General features: G+C 34.9%; 1 long non-coding RNA gene across 1 annotated transcript; it reads left to right on the forward strand.

The window, feature by feature from the left end:
- Window positions 1-1,049: 1,049 nt before the first annotated feature.
- Window positions 1,050-19,408, forward strand: LOC121418514. Its single transcript, XR_005970470.1, has 2 exons — window positions 1,050-2,330; window positions 3,830-19,408. It is a non-coding gene; the product is annotated as an uncharacterized LOC121418514 (long non-coding RNA).
- The last annotated feature ends 1,875 nt before the right edge of the window (window positions 19,409-21,283 follow it).

Consider the following 21,283-nt stretch of genomic DNA (forward strand, 5'->3'; position numbering starts at 1 on the left):
GTATTTTGTCCAGAAAATTGAACATTCTGGGCAATGTTTGTGGTCATGAGCAAGATGCGTACCATAATTACTGCGAGAGCAAAGCGCAAGCAGAATTTTTTTATATACGTTCTGGCCTGATCGAATAGGGACTTGTTAAGGACCGTTATTTGCAGTTAGCCATGAAGACGATACACATTTCAACAATCAAATAATGCGAGCGTGAAGCGCGAGCTGAAAATATGTGACATTCCAACCTTAAAAATTGATATTCTAAGCACTTTTTGTAATCAAGAACGCATTATGAACTACAATGCGAGCGCGAAGCGCAAGCAGAAAAAGGACATTTAGACTCCAAAACGGGACACTATTCATGTTTTGCAAATCATGAAAAGGATGGGTAATTGTATGTCTTCCTACATTAATAATGCGAGTGCGAAGCGCGAGCAGAAAGTTTTGTTATATTCTGATCTGAAACTTGATAATTCAAGCATGTTTGAAATAAAGAAAAATTGCATATCTCGATGAACGCGCATGCGTGTTTTAGATTTAGACCTAATCTAGCTGGGCATTCTAAATGCATTTTCTATCATGTAAATAAAAAATACCAGCGGAAAGCGCGAACTTAAAATATTTTGTATTCCGATTATTTAAGCACTAATTCAAGCACTGTGTAGGATAATAAATTGTGAACTTATATGGATTGATGCTATAGAGCGATCGCGACCCGAGATAGACCTTGTTTGGGGGTCATATTCTGGCGACAACTTGTTTAGGGGGTTATTTTGCACACAGAGAAACACCGATCGTTTAGGGGGTGTTTGAAAATAATTGGTGACTAGCTGCCCCCCCCCCCCCGGCGCTACATTCTGCTCCTTCTGCTCACTGCTCTATACTGTTTTTATCCCATACACTCGTCGAAGAGCCATAGCAACTTCAACCGTAGAACACCTAAACCTAAAACCTATTGCGAGTTTGCAACCCTAACCATGTCTTACGAAATAAAACCCGGACTAATTGTCGCAGGATGTGGTGTCACCCCCGTCCAACCTGAGGGATGAACTCCCCCCCCCCCCCCATGCATGCTATCCGCGTTGTCCAAATACCTCCCAAACGTACCATCGACGTAAATAAACAGATCAGAGACTAGACTCAAGCGCTGTCGACATACGTACTACGTCACAATATAACCGCATCACACAAGATAACACGCAATATTTTTGCGCGGTATGCAAAGAAATGGAAAAATCTCGAAAACAAAAAATAGGACAAATTGATATGCATATATTTTTGTCATATGTTAATATCATGTCATTACAATATCACAAACATCATTATGAATATATGAAGGTTATGGAATGTTGAGTATTTTGATGGAATCGAAATTTGTGAATGATGAAAAGGCCGTTAATTTTCGGGTAAATTGATATTGCGCAGACTGGACGGTGGTGTATTTACGTGGCTTTTTGCATGGAAGTATTATACTGATATACGGAAACGTTTCGCACAGTTTTTTTTTTAAGAAAATGCAATAAGAACATTCCGAATCATATCAAACGAAATTTTTTATTATACCAAACAAATTTAGATTAGGAAGTTTCCGTTAATAGAGGTAAATCTATCAAACTATTTTGTCATTCGCGGAAAGATTTTGTGCAAAATGGTTGAGCGTGGGCAGCTTTCGTATAAATACGAAGCGAATTTCGGAGCGTCAGGCGATTGCATGACTGTCGTGTGACCGCGTGTTTCGCCTGTCTTCTTTCTGTCTTGTTTGGCTATATTTTGATAAGATGAATTTCGATTTCTCTCATTTGTATCTCAAATTTTCACCTAAAGTTACGTTGGTTATCATCTCTGCTGATTTTGTAACGTAAGGTTATTCCATATTCTGAAGTGTTGAACTGAAAGTATTGAATTCCGCAGCCCATTTCGGGTCGTCTTTTCGTTCGATTTTTCGTCTGTGATGGACTGGATCAGCTGAGATCTGAGCAATGTTTTTTGAGCAGTTGGATGGGGGGGGGGGGGTTGATTTATTGGGGCATATGCCTGTGCCATATTACGATTGAATTCGAAAATTATAGGATTTTGATCATGCAAAGTCAGTTTTAAAACTTGGGCAGGTCTAATTAATGGCAGTAATTTAGGGAAGTGTGAGAAATGGTAGAAATTGCTGTTGAGAGTGGCGAATGAGTCCGATGTCGATGACAAGATGGAGTTGGAATCTGATTAGGACATGAGATGATGTGGATGGATTGTGGTTGAACTGGAGACGGTGAAGACGATTGGACTTATGGAACTTTGGAAGGAAGTACCTGCAAAGACGTGTGAAGCAGTTCAAGCGGATTAGCATGGTAAGCATTAAGGATCTATTCCTACCAGAGAATAGATGGGGAGGGGGGGACCGAATGTATGACTAACCATGCTAACTTCAGATCTATAACGTCTGGATATAGACCCTTGATTATTTATGGTAGGACTCCTACCATAATTAACATCAAAACGTTGTGCATGACGGGGCCTAACCTAGTCATCCATTTATTTTTTCCTTTTCCCTTTCTTGTACTGTCTTGTAATTGTACTATTGTAGACAAGTTTTGTAGTAGGCTAGGGAGAGTAGGGTGTACGTTCCCGTTCCATGACTTTTTGAAATATTGAAGGAAACCCAACAAATTTGATATCATTGGCAATTGGCATTGGAAAGCTTGTGAAATTAGATAATGGTGCTTCAATCAACACCTTGTCTGATATATTGACAGTCGCAGAGATATACAGCATTAATAAATATAGGGGGAAAATGTGCAGATTTTGTTTGTTCTGTCAAAAAAGTGATAGGCATAATTGAGTGGGGAGACTTGGCTTTTTTTATATCTTGGAGGAATCCCAACAAATTTGGAAAGCTTGTGAAATTCGAAAAAAGAATGGTGCTTAAATCAACTCGTGTCAATTATTGAGATTCTTTAAAGGGGAGAATGTTTTTGAAAAAGTGCAATGCATTATTAGCCATTGTCAGTATGTGAGTCAAGGTACCGGTATGCTATTGAATTATACATCATTTTATTCATAAAACAAAAAGTATCTCACGGTGTAGGTTTCTGTAGGGTTTTTCCTCCAATGGTTATACTTGTTTTACATGGGTGCACAACTGCAGATACAAAATTCTGAAAGTGACATTTCACCGAACTCCCTAGTAGACTTAGTCTATGGCTATGCCATGGTTTAAAGAATAGAAAGTCAAGTTAGATATTCATATTTACACAGAATCAAGCGAGAGATAGAAGAGAGGAGTGATATAATAGATCTACACAAAAGTATTGTCATGAATTCAGGGGTCAGGGTGTGAGTGTTCAGATTTTAATCTGATTTCAGATTTTTTTTGTTTTGATTTTCAGCTTAATTTCAGCTTTTTTGTTTTTCCTCTGTACAAAAAGTATGGCAGCTCTTTATATTTCACTTTTTCAATACTCTCCAGCTTTTTTAAGATCTTTTTATTTGTGACCACTCACACCCCTGCATGAATTGTCATAATTCTCAGGCAGCAGCACAGCCAGTGCCAGCTTAAAAAAAGAAGTCAAATTCAGATTAAGGGCATGTGCCATTTGAACTAATCAACCCCATTTGCATTAGTTACGTGCAGTCCAGAAAAGCCCATGTTTTTGTGAATTGCTGTTTTGTATGGAAAAAAAGTAAGCTGTTATTGTCCCAAATATTGTCCCAGTTTTAACAGGATGTAGGGTTTTGCTTATTGTCATTTCAATGTTTTAAAATTGGGTTTATAGTGAAGAGGTCAATTTAGTACATTGTCCAGTTTATTATTGTTGCCATATGGCCCATCATTTCTTGTTTGTTTCAGGAGTACCTAGGCTTATCCCATTGAGTTATGAGTTCAAGTAAAACAGGAGGGAGCCGCGAGAGAGACCAAGTCTGTAAACAGAATGAGCATCAGTCCATCATCCTTTAATTCTTTCAAGGCTTAATTCCAGCAAGGGTTTGATAGTTACAATAAGAGTAGGTCTACCTTGTCCAAAATCCTGTAATATAGATCCGTGATAATATCCTCTGCGATTAATAATTCTTTCACAGAAGTATGTCATTGTATCTTGTATGGAAGTATAATAAATAAGCCTACTACAGGGTATTGCCATGTTTAGGCCCCCTTATTTTATACAATCTGAAAATTCCTGCATTTTTTTGTCCTTGTGTAAAGTGTTTTGTGTCCCCAGCGTATACTTTTTGTACCTTGAAACATCTTGTTCTATTTTATTATTTGAGAAAATCTTGATAAAATTACTAAAACAGTGCTATCAAAGTGTAGAAGTATAAAATTGTTAAGGCCTAATCATACTTCACTTTGTGAAGGGTCGCATGCTTTGTTTTCTGTTTCGTTTTTTTGTGCACCAATAGTGGAGCATCTGAGCTTCCAAGTTTCTGCTTGGCTCCAAGATTTAAGTCATAACTACAAGCTATTGGCTATGTCCTGAATTAAGACCAGAAACAATACACACCTGGACCTGCAAGCTTTTTTGGAATTCGTGAAGCAAGTACAAGGAGCTGAAAAATCAGAATGCAATGCTTTTCTCTTTAGGAATCTTTTGTGATATTAAAGGAAATTTTCTTCTGGATTTCGCGCTCCAACATCTGGGCATAGTGACATGGTGGGGAAGTCGGTTTCTCTTTTTTCTCTTTATTTACCTCCAGGAAATTACATGATTGATACATATTGGAATTTTATCAGGAACCAGTTTTCTTCTACTGCTTTCTTCGCAAGAAATATGTACAGGTTTTTGTTTTCTCTACCTTGTCCATTACCAATTGAAAAGTCTTGTGAAAATTGAAAAATTATTCGCTAAAATTCAGGAGAAACTCACAAAATTTCTTCAGAGAATCAACTTATTCAACAAGGAAATTCCTTTTGGAATCTTCTTACATCTCAATTTATCTTTTGTGGTACTGTTTTATTGTGAAGATTCTGCTCAAGGTGAATGAAATGCAGGGAAAAAATGGAATTTAAATTTTTGTTTTGAACAAGGTGAAAATCAGTGTTTTTTTAAAAAACTGAAATACCTCTCAAACTCTGGGATCAACATGGGATGGGGTTGTTTTCCTTTTCTTCCTTTTTGTTTTTTCCATTTAGAAGTACCTCACAAGGATCAAGTTTGCATCATATTCTCAAGATTTTGAGTCCTGTTGCATAGATGCCACAATACTACTTAGGAGAGAGAACACAGATACATTCTGTAAGAAGTAATGCATTATTTGATCAGAAGCCCAGTTTGGTTGAAAGGATATGTGGAAATATTTGATCTGAAAGCGATTGTGAATTATTGACTTCAAATAAAAAATTTTTTAAAAATCCTTTGAAGTGAATTTTTTTAAAACAAAACCATGATAAGTATTTTGCGTTAAACTACTGTTGGAAAATGATGACTGTGAAATATCTCTCAAGCTCAGGGATCAATGTGGGATAGGGATGTTCTTTTTCTTTTCTACATTTCGTGTTTGCCATCTAGAAGCACCTCACAAGGAGCAAGTTTGCATCATATTCTCAAGATTTCAAGTCGTGTTACATAGATGCCCCGTTGCTTAGAAGGAAGCACAGTTAAACGCTAGTAAGAAGTAATGCATGATGTGTTTGTTCTGAAGCCAAAATTTTGTCGACAGGAAAATTTTGTTGAAATTTTTGATCTGAAAGCGATTATGATTTTTTATTTCAAATCCTCAAGATGTTTTTGATGAGGGAAACTTATGTTCAAACAAGATTATCATGTTTGCGACCAACTTCTGTTTTGGAAAATGACAACTATGAAATATCTCTTAAGCTCTAGGATCAATGTGGGATAGGGATGTTCTTTTTTCCCCTTTTCCTGTTTGCCATTTAGTAGCACCTCACAAGGAGCAAGTTTGTATTCTCAAGATTTCAAGTCCAGTTACTCAAGGTGCCCCGATGCTTAGGAGAAAGCACAGTTCAATGCTGTAAGAAGTAATGCGTGATGTGATCAGGAGCCTAAATTAGTTGGACATTTTTCTTGATGAAATATTTGATCAAAACGTAGGTGTGATTAATTACATGGACAAAAATGCTTGTAAAGAAAAAAAAATATAAATACTAATGGATGATTTGATCAGAAGCCCAGTTTGGTTGAAGGAATAAGTGGAATATTTCATCTGAAAGCAATTGTGATTTAGTGATTTGAAATACGTAAATGCTTTTCTGAAGTGAAAGAAGAAATTTAAGTGAAGCTTTGTTCAAACTAGAAGAAAATCATCAGTATGTTTGTGAAACTTTGGAAAATAGCAACTAGGAAAATATCTCTCAAGTGCAGGGATCAATGTGGGATAGGGATGTTCTTTTTTTTCTTTTCCTGTTTGCCATGTAGAAGTATCTCACAAGGAGCAGGTTTACTTCACTTTCTCAAGATTTCAAGCCTGTTTGCATGGATGCCCAATACTTAAGAGCTAGAAAGGAGCACAAATAAATGCCGTAAGGAGTAATGTCGTGTTCAGAAACCCAGTGTGTTTGGAAGTAAAATATTTATGTTGAAATGTTGGTGACTAATTCATTTCAATGAAAAAAAAATCCTGTATGTATTGAAAAAATGGAATGGAAGTCCTCTTCGAATTCAAATTGAAAGCAAATAAAAATTGGAAGTGAAATATTGCTGATTTCGTGTGCAATGGAAAGATCAATTTAAAACTGCAATATTTGGAATGCCCGAGATAAAGGAATCAGTGTTTTGTGGGTGGATGGGGATTTTTCTCTTTCCCTTTTCTTATTTGCCATCTAGAAGTATGTTGCACCAAGCCAGTAGCGTCTATTGTACAACCATATGTGCTATGTCCTGCTCAAGTCTAGGTTCGAGACCAGATGGAAAATTCATCTTAGGATCTTTGTAGGAGCGTGTCCTCTTAAATCTTTGCCAGTGGGAGCATAAATAAAGCAATTGTTCAAGCCCCCCGGTACAGCCATCATCCTGTTATGGAGTAGTGTTCCTTCTGTGACCTCTCTTCCTTTGGCCTTATCAAGACCAGTGTCATCTGTAAAATAAGCAGTTTGCAAGGTATCTAATGTAAATGTCCTGAAACCAGCAGTTTTATTTTAAAAGAACCGACAAAAATCACTAACACATTTGTGAATATTTTGTAAAAAAAAAAGAAAAGCAAACAAGATGAAACAAACATAATATAAATTGTATATTTTCTGTAAGTGTACTTCTGTAACTTGCATTTTGGGGATATTTGACTGGGAGGGAAGTCTTTTTCCTTTTTCCCCTTTTGATAGTTTTTATCCAGGTTATATTGCTGTTCAAGCACCAAAGTGATGCAGGTCTTTTGAGGATCACACTTTTCAGCTTGCGATCTGGAATCTTCCCATTGGAAGTAACAGAGATGGAGTAGTTTGGTGGGCAGTATTTTTATTTAATCCTTGAGCCTAGTTATTAAAATTTTAAACGAGCATTAATCAGTCTATCCGTCTATGTTGGATCCAGTGTTATGTTTTGCTTCTGAAAAAAAAATCACTAATAATGGATAAGATAAAAAAATGATATCCGAATGTTCTCATTTTCCCCCAAATCGTTAAAGTATAATTGTTCAAATTAAAATTTTCCAGATTATAAATTCATGTAGTAAGCATTTTTATGGGTAGCGAGATCCTGCCACGTGGCAGTCGACATGTATTTTTCCTAAGCCCTTTTCTATTCAGCTTGATCTGGAATCAAAGAATGCAAGTGACTTTCCTACCAACCATCTACAGGCATATGGAATAGAATACCAAATAATAAAGCGGAGGTGATGTACGTGATGTGTTTTCATCCTGTATACATGCATGTTTTATTGGGTTACGCATCAATTTTTCTTTTTGTGCTTTTTAAACAGAACTTTCCAAAGTCTGACTTCTTTTCCGAAAATTTGAATCTTCTGTGGCGCTTGCCCTTAGTTTGCATTTGCAACTAGTTGAACTAGGTTTTTTTTTTCCATGGAAAGAGGGAGGGGGGTATTTATCATGATCCTGCCTCTGGCAGTTTTTGCCTCTTCTACCTTTGTTTTGCAGGGACTTGAGATTTATTTTAAAGTGTGGAATTTGTTCTTGAACAAGCTCCTTGGATGAGTTGAACGTGATAGTGCATGGACTTTTCTCTTCCAAGTTTTCACTGGTAATCGGTCTTCGTGAATGGGAACATTTGTTAGGTTACATTTTATTAGAATTTATGTGAAGAATATAACTTTAACTTGATGAGATTGTAGTGTAAACCTGAATTGCAACTTTCTGTTCATTACACATGTGTACTACAAACTTGAAATGGCATTGGCAAAACCAGAGCAGTAAATATGAATGTTAATCATAACCCTGCCTATGGCAGTTGTGTTCTCCAGTCTTTTCCCCAATTTCCTCCCGTTTATCCACGAGTCATGCAGGAATTACCTGACATCATGAAAGCAAGGGAAAAAAATCAAGATTGTGTGTGGCAAAGCAAGTGTCTTCATGTGTGTATGGTTCGCAATGGCAACTTAGAAGGTGATAGCGACTGTTGGCCATCAACTGGTGAATTTCTAAAAATGTATTTTCATATGTAATCGCTTATCTTGTTATCACAAGCAAGTCTTTGAAAAAGGAATCTTAGTTGAAGAAAAAGGGAGTATTTTTAGTTTCCATGTATTTGAAGATATGAGAAAAGTAAGCACTGTTAGTGCAATATAAACTTTTTCACAAAAGTGAGCATTTTTTGTAGATATATTTATATGTAGAAAACTGCATATTTTTCTGTCGAAAGGCAGCATGTTTTCTCTCCTCTCAGTATTCATGCAGGAACATAAACCAAGCAAGCATGTTGCTACGCCACTTATGTGCTTCATTACCAACCATTTCAAAGTCGGCAACCCATGTACTCTTGCTTGACATTAATCGGCTGGCACTTTGCGAAACACCATGTAGCGGTATTGTTGCAACTGTTGTAATGATCATAATCCAATTGTTTCTACAAATCTTTCACAATCAACAAATTACTAATTGTACTCAAATGCCTGATGCAGTGCGAGGAATGAAAAAAAAATTTAATGTACCCATCTACCTCATATATGTTGTAATGCATTAAATTAATAACATTGGTAAATACAGTAGGACATCCATTTATACATCAATTATTTTTCCATTCAATTAAAATTGAGGGGGTGGGGTGGGCATGTTTAACATTTAGCTTTGCTTTCCCCCATTTTCGTCTGTTCTCAATTATGCGATACAGGATTTACCAAGTCCACTTCATAATCTCAAAGAGAATTCAAGCTTCGCTTAGATGACAGTGGTAACCAGCAACAAGTGTAACCATTTCATATTTTCCCATTCTATATCGATTTTTTTTCCTGAAAAAGTACACCAAAAAAAAATTACAATAAACCTAACTCTTACATGATATTGGATTTCATTTTTGAGCAGAATCTTTTTTTCCATGAGTGAATAGATTTTGAATGTTCATTGATATTGGTAAAAATATGGTTCTACATGATTTAATAAAAGTTGAGATTTGAAAAAAAAAATTTCTCTTTAATATGAATATCATTTGCTTCACAATTTTTTGGAACTTTACATGAACTTGAATTATGTTTTGTGGGACTTCGCATGCAGCCATTTTGGCTGTCAACATGTGTTCTTGTTTTTCCTCTTCTGTCTTTTTCTCTGCGCACATGCTTTAGTGTTCCTTTTGGGTAAAGGTGTATATTCCATCACTCTTGTATAGAACAAGTTCCGGCCCCAAGAAGGCATCTTCCACCCATGCCATCATCATAGCACCCCAAGAAAGCTTCACCCATCCATGTGAAAGGTTTTGATTAAAGTACTATGGTATATTTTTTCTTTTCCATGAATGACCAACTTTTGTGCATTATCTCATTGATCCTTACTGTTAAATGAAAAAAAAAATCAAAAGCAGACAACCCACTTAGAATTTGAATGAATATCAGAATAGTGCTGCTGGGTTTGGGCTGTGCATTTCTTTTCATGAATCCAGCATTAGCTTTGTTGATCGCGTGAAAAAATACATTTGAACATGTATGTAGAAAATATCCACTTATAAATATAAATATGTTTTTAAGATTTTGTGGGGCATAGGGTGGGCAAAGTGTTCTTTTTCTCTTTCTCTTTGCGTTCAGGTGCTTGTCCTGATGCCAACTTTGTTTGCAACCCATCATTGTAAAGAACTGTTCTGCAGTGAAGTAACATATAAAGTGACTGTCGAAGGTGACGTCTTTTGGAACTTTGTGTTTAATACATTAAAAAGAAAATTATTTTTGCATAATGAAAGTATATGTAATACTTAAGGGAAAAAAGAAAAAATTGTCTTGCCATTGGGCATTCATCACCATGTACTTTGAGATTCATTTTTCTTTAACATTCTGTAGCACATTTTACAAAACGTTTGACCTAGAGTTCTAGACATGAGCTTGTGAGGGAGGGATGGGTTTTCCTTTTCTTTTCATACACATAGATTTTCCAAGGATGCATCATCTTGGCTAGTCGGACTATTGTACTTGACTGTTTTTTGAGCTTTGGGATGCTGAGACTGCGTTTGTGGCACCATAACAAATGTGATGTAATCAATATTTGTAGAGTTTCTTGGACTTGTATGAGATAATTTGTATCAAGGGAATATGCGAATGGTCTTATAGTTAAAGTGAAATGAAGTTAAAAATGGCATGAAAAACAAAATCACATAGTAAGTTGAGTTGCGTATTCTCAAAATGAAATTTGCATAAGTGCTTCATGATGCTTCTGTAACATTTCTGTTTTGATATATAGAATCGTCTACTCAAGACTAAATGATTCAGCATTTACAGAATGGGGAAAGTTGTTTGTGTTGAAATTTAATTCATAACCTCTTAATGTGCATTCTGCTATGTGCAAATTACTGTGAATTGTGAAGATCCATGCATGAAAGTTATTGCATTTAGGGGTTTTTATTATTTTCCAAGTTAATTTAAGAAATATACTTCATGTAATGCACCATTTAACAATCTTGGGGGTTGACCCCATGTAGGGTTTAATATCTTTATCTCAGTCTTTGTTTCTGCTAGAAATAGATGCCTTTAAACCTTTTGCACCCATGCAAGTGTTCCACGATTACCACCAAGCTACATGTATCTGCCAATCATCTTCATTCTATTCCCATATTGCCGTTTATGATAACCTGGTATGGTATTTTAATCTGGTAAATTAATATAATTTAAATCTACTTCTGTTTGCTTTCTGTGATTATAAAATTAGTTTGATCATCAGTTTGTAATCCTGATTTGCTGTATTAGTAACTGTTATAGCGTAGTTAAAATATTACTTCAAACTATAACCCAAAGCGAATTCACTTTTTGAAGTTCATGTGTACGACATCTCATTTTCAATTGATTTAACATCTTTATATTCTTGTTTGGTTTATGGCATTTGCTGTTTGGTCATGAATTATATTTTACTAGTAGTTCAATGTTTTGGGGCAGGGATGTTTTTCTTTCCTTTTTTTTCTGACATACTAGCAGGGTTGACCCATCACAACTTAAGTCATACATCATGCAACCTATTCTACCATCACGCTTGTTTGATATTCGTAAGACACCTCCATTACTGCTTGTATCTGACAAAGACAACGTCCTTCATATCAGTGGCGCACCGCGAGACACATCTCACCTGAAATGGTATTTGTGGTCTTTAATTCCATTTTTTTCTTTTCATAATATTTGAACATTGTATTTATTTGTTGTGTTAAATCTGCTGTTATCTTTATTAATCAACTAAGCTAAACCATTTTAGTATAACAAAGCACTATTTAAGTTTTGAGCACTGAGAGAAGAAAAAATGCTCCTCTTTGAGGTTGATCACAAGGTTACAATCGGCCCATGCGCTGGGGCTTATTTTTTTTTAACTGTGGAATGTGTATCTCCCTTTTTTTCCCCCTCGAATGTTTCTATTTGCTAAGCAGCATTTAATGTTATTGGAGAGATTGTGCTGTCAAGGAGTGCTTCATGATGGAGAATGGTGTTGACTGGTCTTGGTATGCCTGATTCATGGAATTTTCTGTAGATGAAGAGCAAAGCCTGTCCTAATCCTGAACATGGTCTGCTTCACTCTGTCCTGCAACGCAATGCACAGAAATTGTAAGCTTTGTACCTGTCAAAGAAAATTCACAAAGAAAGAAATGTTACAAATTGTGTGGTTTAAATATTAATGTTCACACTGAATATTTACATTTTTGAAAATTTGTTAAAATTTTTGGAAGACTGTTCTTTTGTGAGGTTTTTTTTTTGAAGTTATTTGTCTGGCACATATGTATATTTCGAAGAAAAAAAAGGCTTTTTTCCCCTGTTCAGTATTGTTTCTGTATTAGAATGTATACTTTCTCTGGAGGGGAAAAGCTCTATCAATCTGAACCTGTATCAGTTCCAGTGGTGCATGAGATTTCTCCATGATATGACCGGTTGATCTGTAATTGGCTGTAAGCTGCTGTCCATGTGCTGTAACAGGTTTTTCACATAGTCTTTGAGTGAGGGAGGAAGCTATCAAGCTACAGGTGATGTAAGTTGAAGTGGTTTAAAGTATCAAGAGTTGTATGTGCATGTTTTCTCTGTGCATAGAAACCTTTTTTGCCCATACAGTGCAAACATATCCAAGCATTGGTTCACACCAACCCAATGATAGAGTGCTACACTGGTGTAAGAAGCCTGTTAAGGTGACGAGAGCTGACGGGGGAAGAGAGAGAATTGCGTTGGCCATGCCAGCTTGTTGAGCTGTAGAGGGAGATGTCTGTGAAAGCAAGTGCCAAGAGGGACTACACTAGCTCTCCCTAGGGTTATGTTCTCACCACTACCACCTAGCTGAGGGAGGGGAGCCCAGGGGTGTCCAAGGTCTAGGTTTCCACAGCCACTAGGGTCAACTCTCTATGTGAGTCTGAGGGAACTATTCCTGGGAAGGAGGGAACATCCGGGGTCCAAGAGCTTCATCAGTCTGGGACGGTGGGAGCTGAAGGGGTCTGGTGTCCAGGGAGTCTAGGCGGTTCTTGGTGGTGTCCAGGGTCTGGCGATAGTTTCCAGGGTGTGACGGTGTCCTGGGATCATTGGCGGCAGTTTCCAGGGAGCAACAGCGGTGGTGTCCAGGGTCTAGTGGCGGTGTCTAGGGTCCAGTGGCAGCAGTTTCCAGGGAGCAGCGGTGGTGTCCAGGGAGCAGTGGCGGTGTCCAGGGTTCTGTGGCGGCGGTTTCCAGGGAGCAGTGGCGGTGTCCAGGGTCCAGTGGCGGCGGTTTCCAGGGAGCAGTGGCGGTGTCTAGGGAGCAGCGGCGGTGTCCAGGGTCTTGTGGCGGTGTCCGGGTACAAGGGTGGCGTGATTTCTAGGGTCAAGCGGCGGTGTGCAGGGTTGTATGGATGGTTTCCAGGGAGCATCGGTGGTGTCCAGGGTTGCAGACTTGCAGTGGGTTTCCAGAAGAAAATGGTGGTTTCCAGGATTGGGTAGTAACAAAGACTAACCAGAGATTACTGCAAAATATTGGAATTTTTTATCGAATTGCCTTTTGTATGGATTAATATGATTGCTTTTTACCAATCCATTGGCTTAATACTAGCATCCATGTCATGCTGAAACATTCTTTTGCAAATTTGCTGAGTAGAGGTTTTCCTCTGATCTGGTTTGCTCATTTTTATTCGCAAAGAAAATTATACATTACAGCTCTCATTTCACTACCTGAATACTGAAACAAAAAAGTTCTTAATAGCCGAACTTAAAATTTGGAATAAAAAAAGTGACCTTCATAATGATTTTTGTCACTGAACACATCAAATTAGATTACAAAAAAAAATTGCTAACAATGCATTTCTCTTTCAAGGTTGAAAATTATTCCCCTTATAAAATGTTTCTTTGGGTTATGTCATCATTTTGATTGCAAGCCATTTTATTTCAGCTCTTATAATATTTGGATACAGATGTACAAAAGAGACAAGGTATATATTTGTGTAAAGAAATGAGTAGACTTCAATAAAAAAAAATTTCGGTTGAGATTCTAAAATTATTTCTATTCAAAATATTTCTTTGATTCAAAGAAAAGACTTAAAAAAAGAATTGTACTTCACCATAAATGTAAACTTAACGTTTGTGAGTATTCTTTATAAGAATGCATTGAAGTCGTTTCATTTATGAAACAGTGATTTATTTGCAAGGAATTTGATTCAGAAAAATAATTTTATCTAAAGTTCAAATATATGTATTTCATTAGAATTCACATTTTTGTAAACCATAGAAATTGTAGATGCCGTGTACAAATAGGGTTTGAAGCTATTTTTTTTCGACTAGACAACATAGAAACAGTAAATTCCTGCATTTGAAGTAGTCTTCAAAAAATTTTCTGTCAAAAAGTTTGATACACAAAATACAGGTATTATGCATCTTCAAAAACACAATGTTATAAAATTACTAGTATAAGAATGTATTTATAAAGTAAAAAAAAATAATGGCTTTGGTAAACTGATGTCATTGGGGTTACAACCTCTTTTTTCAATTAGACAATTATTGAAGATAAAAAGCACATCAAACAGTTGACCTGCCTGCATTTTCCATTCAAGATTTTGCTGAAATGATATCTCCTATTTAATTCAGAGGCTCAAAATAATGTTTAACATCTTCATCTATTACGTGACCAATGATTGCTTTCATTGAAGTGAAGATGAAAAGCTAGCATTCTGAAAATATTAAAATTTTGGAAATTTGCTTAAATTCAATATTTCCCCCATTTTTACAAGAACCTTAAATTGCTTGAAGCATTGAAACTGAATAATTGGCATTTTAACAAAGTATATTTTCTTATTTTTAGTTCTCACAATTATGGCAACTTTAAACATTTGACAAGGGGGGAATTCTATTCAGATTACCATAAAAATTGGAAAAAAAACCTCTTGAATGTCTCTTGTAGTAAAAATAATATTTTTGGTCACTAAAGCTTGTAGAAACTACAAAGGTTGAGGTGAATTCTTTTGTAAATATTAATTGAATTGTAAGGAAAAATAACTTCTAAGTTCTCAATGAAATTTATTATATAAGAATTAGTCTGAATTCAAAACAAAAATTACCCTACCCATTTTAAAAGGGTAGGGTATGGAAAAGTTTCTATTTTTGTAAAGAAATAAATACACCAACAAATTTCAGAATTGAGAAAGATGTTAATTGGTATAAAAGCCCATAGAAACATTTTGTGCTATGTAGATGTAATTAATACAAAATTATGAAGGAAAAAAAATATTTTTAGAAGTACCATTATTTTGTTAGAAGGTATGTTATTCTAATTGTTCAATGTGACTGTTTCTATCTTTCTAGATGAAAATAAAGAATAGAATCCAGAAAAATGTCAAATCTCAAGCTTCAAATATGGGAAAAAATGTTTAAATCATTGGAAAAAAAATTAACTTGAAATTTAGATTATTTTTTTTGTTATGTAGGGAAATGCTCTAGTTTCGAGGTGTGATTTTGATATTTTTTAAGTGAACGATTTTGAAATGCAAAGATGTATTCTAAATGTAGATTAAAATGTGTAACTTATTTTGTATCTTATCAAAATCAACCAGCCAAAAACTACTTTTTGTTGAGAAAGTGTGAACATCTATATTATATGAAATGTAATTAATATAAATCAGTTGCCTTAAATATTGAAAATTTTGAAAAGCCAACAAAGCTTATGTGTATTGCTACAAGAATTGGAAGTTTCCCAATCTTAAGACCATGTATAAAGTAAAGTGACATTGATTTATTTGAATATGGAAAAAATATTTGCCCCTTTCCATGCCAGATGGGTACACATTTTCTTTTTTAAATAATATGTCACAGATGGTTAGAAATCTTTAAATATCCTTACATTTGGTTGAATGGTTTCTGTTTTCAAAACCTGTTCATGTTACAATTGTCTTTGAAACAAGTCTTATACAAGCGATCTAATCTTGATTAGCGAATCATCATAATGTAAAACGGGTATCCAATAAACGTTAGGTGTACCGGTACATGTATATTTAAAATAAAAATCTGTTGGAACACAGACTTCAAGAATGTGAAAAAAAAGAGCTCTGAGTAAAACAAAATACATATTCAAAAATGAAGTTTAATATGAATTGCATAGTTAAAAAAGCAAAGAGGAATTGAATTTCTAATTAGAAATTGTTAATGATATATTGTTATTTGCCATTCATTATTCAAAAGTTAAAATTTGTCACTCATTCTTCAGTGCAATTAGAAAATCCAATAATGTCAATAATTGTATTAGACAAAAACAAATATTTTATTGAATTGCAGAACAAAATGATTAAAAACATTGAGCTCTGAGTAAAAACACAATACATATTTAAAAATGAAGTTTAATATAAATTGCATAGTTGAAAAAGTAGAAGTACTTATTTTGCCAGGTGATAAAGCAAAGAGGAATTGAATTTCTAATTAGAAATTGTTCATGATATATTGTTATTTGCCATTCATTATCCAAAAGTTAAAATTTGTCACTCATTCTGCAGTGCAATCAGAAAATCCAATAATGTCAATAATTGTATTAGACAAAAACAAATATTTTATTGAATTGCAGAACAAAATGATTAAAAACATTGAGCTCTGAGTAAAAACGCAATACATATTTAAAAATGAAGTTTAATATAAATTGCATAGTTGAAAAAGTAGAAGTACTTATTTTGCCAGGTGATAAAGCAAAGAGGAATTGAATTTCTAATTAGAAATTGTTCATGATATATTGTTATTTGCCATTAATTATCCAAAAGTTAAAATTTGTCACTCATTCTGCAGTGCAATCGAAAAATCCAATAATTTCAATAATTGTAATTGACAAAAACAAATATTTTTTTGAATTGCAGAACAAGAAATGATTAAAAACATTTTAACTGAACTGCATTAAGTACTACTGTACTTAATCTTGTGTGTGGAAAAGCCAAATTGGCACTTGGTTAATTGTCATTTATGTCAGTGTTCTTGATAATGCCTTATCTGTTCAATAGTGAAATGTCGGATTTGTGAAATTTTATTTTGTTCGGTATTCACTTGATTTATCGTTGGAAAAGAAAAATTTGTTAGAAGTCCTTAGGACATTTTACATTAGAATTCAGTTTGATAGAAATACAAATATTGTTATGCATCTTCATTTTGAAAAAAAAACAATGCTTTAATAAGGTAAAAATATTCTTGGCCTTTTTGGTAAATTGATGTGAAATACCAATTGAGTTACAAGCATTTTTTTTTTTCAAGTATGCATTTTTTTTTCTTGTATACAGTTGACCTTCATTGATAATTTTCTGTTCAAGATGATACTGAAATGATTACTCCTAGTTTAATGCAGAGACCAATAATATCTATCTCAAAAAATGATATCTAAATTGTGAGTATTCTTTATAAGAATTATAGAAGATAGTTTTCTATTTGAAATGTATATTTGACTTTGAATTCAGATTTCTTATTACATGCCCAATAAGTTGAAGATTAAAAGCTAGTATTTTGGAAATTTAGTTTAGACATGTTTTTTCCACCAGTTTTTGTCATCTAAAGTGACGCGTAAGAAATTGTGCTATTTCCTTACATTTGGTTAAATGCTTTCTTTTTTTTCAAAACCTGACTTTTATGAGTTCATGTTACATACAAATTATTGAAACAAATTTTAGACAAGTGATCTAATTTGATTAGTGAATCACTATAATGTAAAACAGGTATCTAGCTATCGTTAGGTGTACTTTTATATTCAAAATGAAAATCTGTTGGAAAACAGACGTTCTTCAAGAATGAATGAAAAAATAGCTGTGAGTAAAACATATTTAGAAATATAAATTGCAGTTGAACAAGTTGAAATATTTATTTTGCCAGGTGATAAAGCAAAGAGGAATTATATTTCCAATTTGAAATTGTCATGATACATTGTTATTTGCCGTTCGCTATTCAAAAGTTAAAAATTTCTGCAGTGCAATTGAAAAATAAAATCATTTCAATAATTGTAGACAAAAACATTTTTTGAATTGCAGAACAAATGAGTGGAAAAACCAAATAGGCACTTGGTTGATTGTCATTAATGTCATTGTTCTTGATAATGCCTAATCTGTTCAATAGTAAAATGTCGGATTCATGAAAATCTTATTCTTTTGTTCGGTATACACTTGATTTATTGTTGAAAAAGGGAACTAAATTATAGTATATGTCCTTGAGACATTTTACATTAGGATTAAGTTTGATAGAAATGCAAAACATTGTTATGAATCTTCATTTTTAAAAATGAATTATTAAAGTAAAAAAGGATTGGCCTTTTTGGTAAACTAATGTCGATTACAAATTGGTTACAAGCACCTTTTTTTTCAACTAGGCAAATTAAAAACCAATCATTTTTTCATGTGTCCAGTTGACCTTCATATACAATTTTCTGTTCCAGGGTCTATAAATTATATTTAGTATCTTCATTTCGAAAAATACGAAATATTTAAATTGGAGTATTCTTTATAAGAATGTATTGATAGTTTTATATTTATAATGTATTTTTGACTTACAATTCAGATTCAGACTTTTATAAAGTTCATGTTACAAATTGTCTTTGAAACAAATCTTATACAAGTGATCTAATCTTGATTAGTGAATCCTAATCGTCGGGTGTGCATAATAATGAACAAAAACAAATATATGGAAAAGCCTAATAGTCACCTGGTTAATTGTCATTAATGTCAATGTTCTTGATAATACCTGACCTGTTCAATAGAATAATGTAATTTGTTCCATACACTTGATTTCATGTTGGAAAAGAAAAAAAAATATTGTTACAAGTCCTTAGGACATTTTACATTATAGTTCCTGATGCATTCTTCAATCCTCTGGACTATTAGTCCTTGTTAGCAATATTGCGACTGTCAAAGTTTACTTTAGTTTTCCTTATTTTACTGTTTTCTCTATACTAAAGTAATTGCCCTATAGGCATCCAGTGGACATATTTAAATTTCATTTGGGATTTGTTTTTAAGTTTTTATTCATGTTGCAACTTGGTCTGTTCATGTTGAACATTTTTTTTAATAGCTACTTGCATATTTTTTCTGATCTGACATTTAACTCTGTACTACGATCAGCTTTACTTTTCTCTGTCAAAATCTTATTTCTATTTGAACTTTTGTCAATTCTTTTTAAAACTAGTTGGCTGTACGCTGCATCTTGGCGGTTTTTCCTGGCTTTTGTCCCCAAAGTAAGGGTTTTCCCAGGTTTTTTCACTGTCGGGATGCAGCTATTTGGCAGTCAAACGGTTCCCCCTTTGTCCCCATATTCAACATTGTTAGTCCCTGAAATATTTTTATTTGAAAAAAAAAATTGAAATGAAACTGAAAAAAAAAATCCTGTTTGTAATTTTGCTGTATCGGAAGCCACTTGTGGCATTACACTTTACATAATAAAAGAAATTAAACAGGAATATGCTTAGCTTTTGTTTATTTTATTCTGATGTCTTTGTGTTTGGATGGGAGTGATGGTAAAAAGTGCTTTTGTGACCAAGATTGGGTTTTTTGAAATGGGTATGATGGGAATGTTGAATGTGTGATGCAACTTGGTTATATGCCTGAATTGTGATGAACTTGTATGTGGTATTCAATTTGGTGTAGCATTGGGAGTGGCTCGTGTTGGAAGTTGAAAGAAGTAGGATGATGTATGCATGCATATGACGACATAATACCCTGCCTCTTACCTTCTACATATGTGAGGGTGATTGAGCTTGTATTTGGATGTACTATTTGGGAATGATAGCTTTGGACATGACCAATTTAGAGTCTGTTTCACCCGTCTGAATGACATTGCGGAAAAACTTTGGAATTGTGTACAGTTTGGTGTGTTGAAATCGAGGGTTTGTGCAGTTTGGTGAATAATTTTAGGTGCACATTTTGGAAAAATCCAAACCGTTAGAATTATATCCACCCCCTATTTTTCCCTTGTCTTGCTACTAATGAGCCGTAATGATTTGAAAGTCTTCCAACTAGAGTTGACGAGAATCTTGACTCGAGTCCAAAATATTTTGGGGGTTGACCATATTTTTAGGGAAATGTTAAACGTATGTGGCGTTTGTTGTTGATGTGGGAGGGTAACATTGGCCTTGGTAAATTGAGTTGAATGATGATTGTGACCATAGGCAGGTCTTCATGCCTCATCTGTATGTTAAATTATTACACAAGAAATATAATAGGTTAAAAAAAGGGCCTTTTTGGTCACAGTTGATGTCCACCTATCACGCCCATATCTCTATATCTTCATCGATCCACTGTTATAATCCTGTTCCTTTAGGGTAGTTTGTACTGTATTATAGTAACCTTTCCAGATTAATTGTCCGACACTTGTATGACATGCACGTGTTGATGGTGTTAATTTGTTATCAATCATCGATCCACTGGCATCTATGAGCTGCTCCCTTTATCACTCTGCCTATTTCCACTGGCATCCCTTTGTTTGCCCCCCCCCCCATCTATCCACTGACATCCCATATGCACCCCCTATCTCTCTAGCTTTTTATTTCCATTGGCATCCTCTGCTCCCCATCTATCATGTTACGAAAATTTGTTGATCAAAATACACGCATATTGGATCATTTTTAAATTTTACAAATCAGACAAATACAGTGAAATACAAAGTTACAAATCCAATGTGAAATACAGAGAGAAAGATATATAGATAGAAATATAGTGGTCCCTTTACAAAAAATAGTTCAGAAAAATTGAAAAAAGGAATTCATGTTGAACCCTAAAATATATTTGATACATATTCAAAACAATTGACCTCATAGCATGCATAGGTAAAATTGCTAGCTGACATCCCATATGACCCCCCCCTCTCTGCCTTTTTCCACTGGCATCCTCTGTTTGCTCCCCTCCTGTATCCACTATCCATCCTTTATCATGCTTCCTCTATCTTTCTTATTTCTCCGCCTATTTCCACATGCAGGCATCCTCTGTTTGCCCCCACCCTTTTTCTCCCTGCCTATTTTCACCGGCATCCTCTGTTTGCCACTATCCCTCTTTCCCTAAGCACTATCATACTCAATGTTTGCCCCCCTCCTGTATCCACTAACATCCTAAATGCCCCCTTTGTCTCTCTTTATCTCTGCCTATTTCCACAGGCATCTCCTGTCCCCCCCTATCAACTGACATCCTTTATGTTTCTGCCTTTTTTCCACTGGCATCCTCTGTTTGCCTCCCCCTCTAGATCTCTACCCCCATCCACTGGCATCCTCAATGTCCTCTATCTGACCCTATCCACTATCCTTAATGTTTGCCCCCCCCCCCCTCTATCTCTATGCCCCTCA

This window comes from Lytechinus variegatus, chromosome 7 (genome assembly GCF_018143015.1).
Source record: "Lytechinus variegatus isolate NC3 chromosome 7, Lvar_3.0, whole genome shotgun sequence".
Lineage (NCBI taxonomy): Eukaryota > Metazoa > Echinodermata > Echinoidea > Temnopleuroida > Toxopneustidae > Lytechinus > Lytechinus variegatus.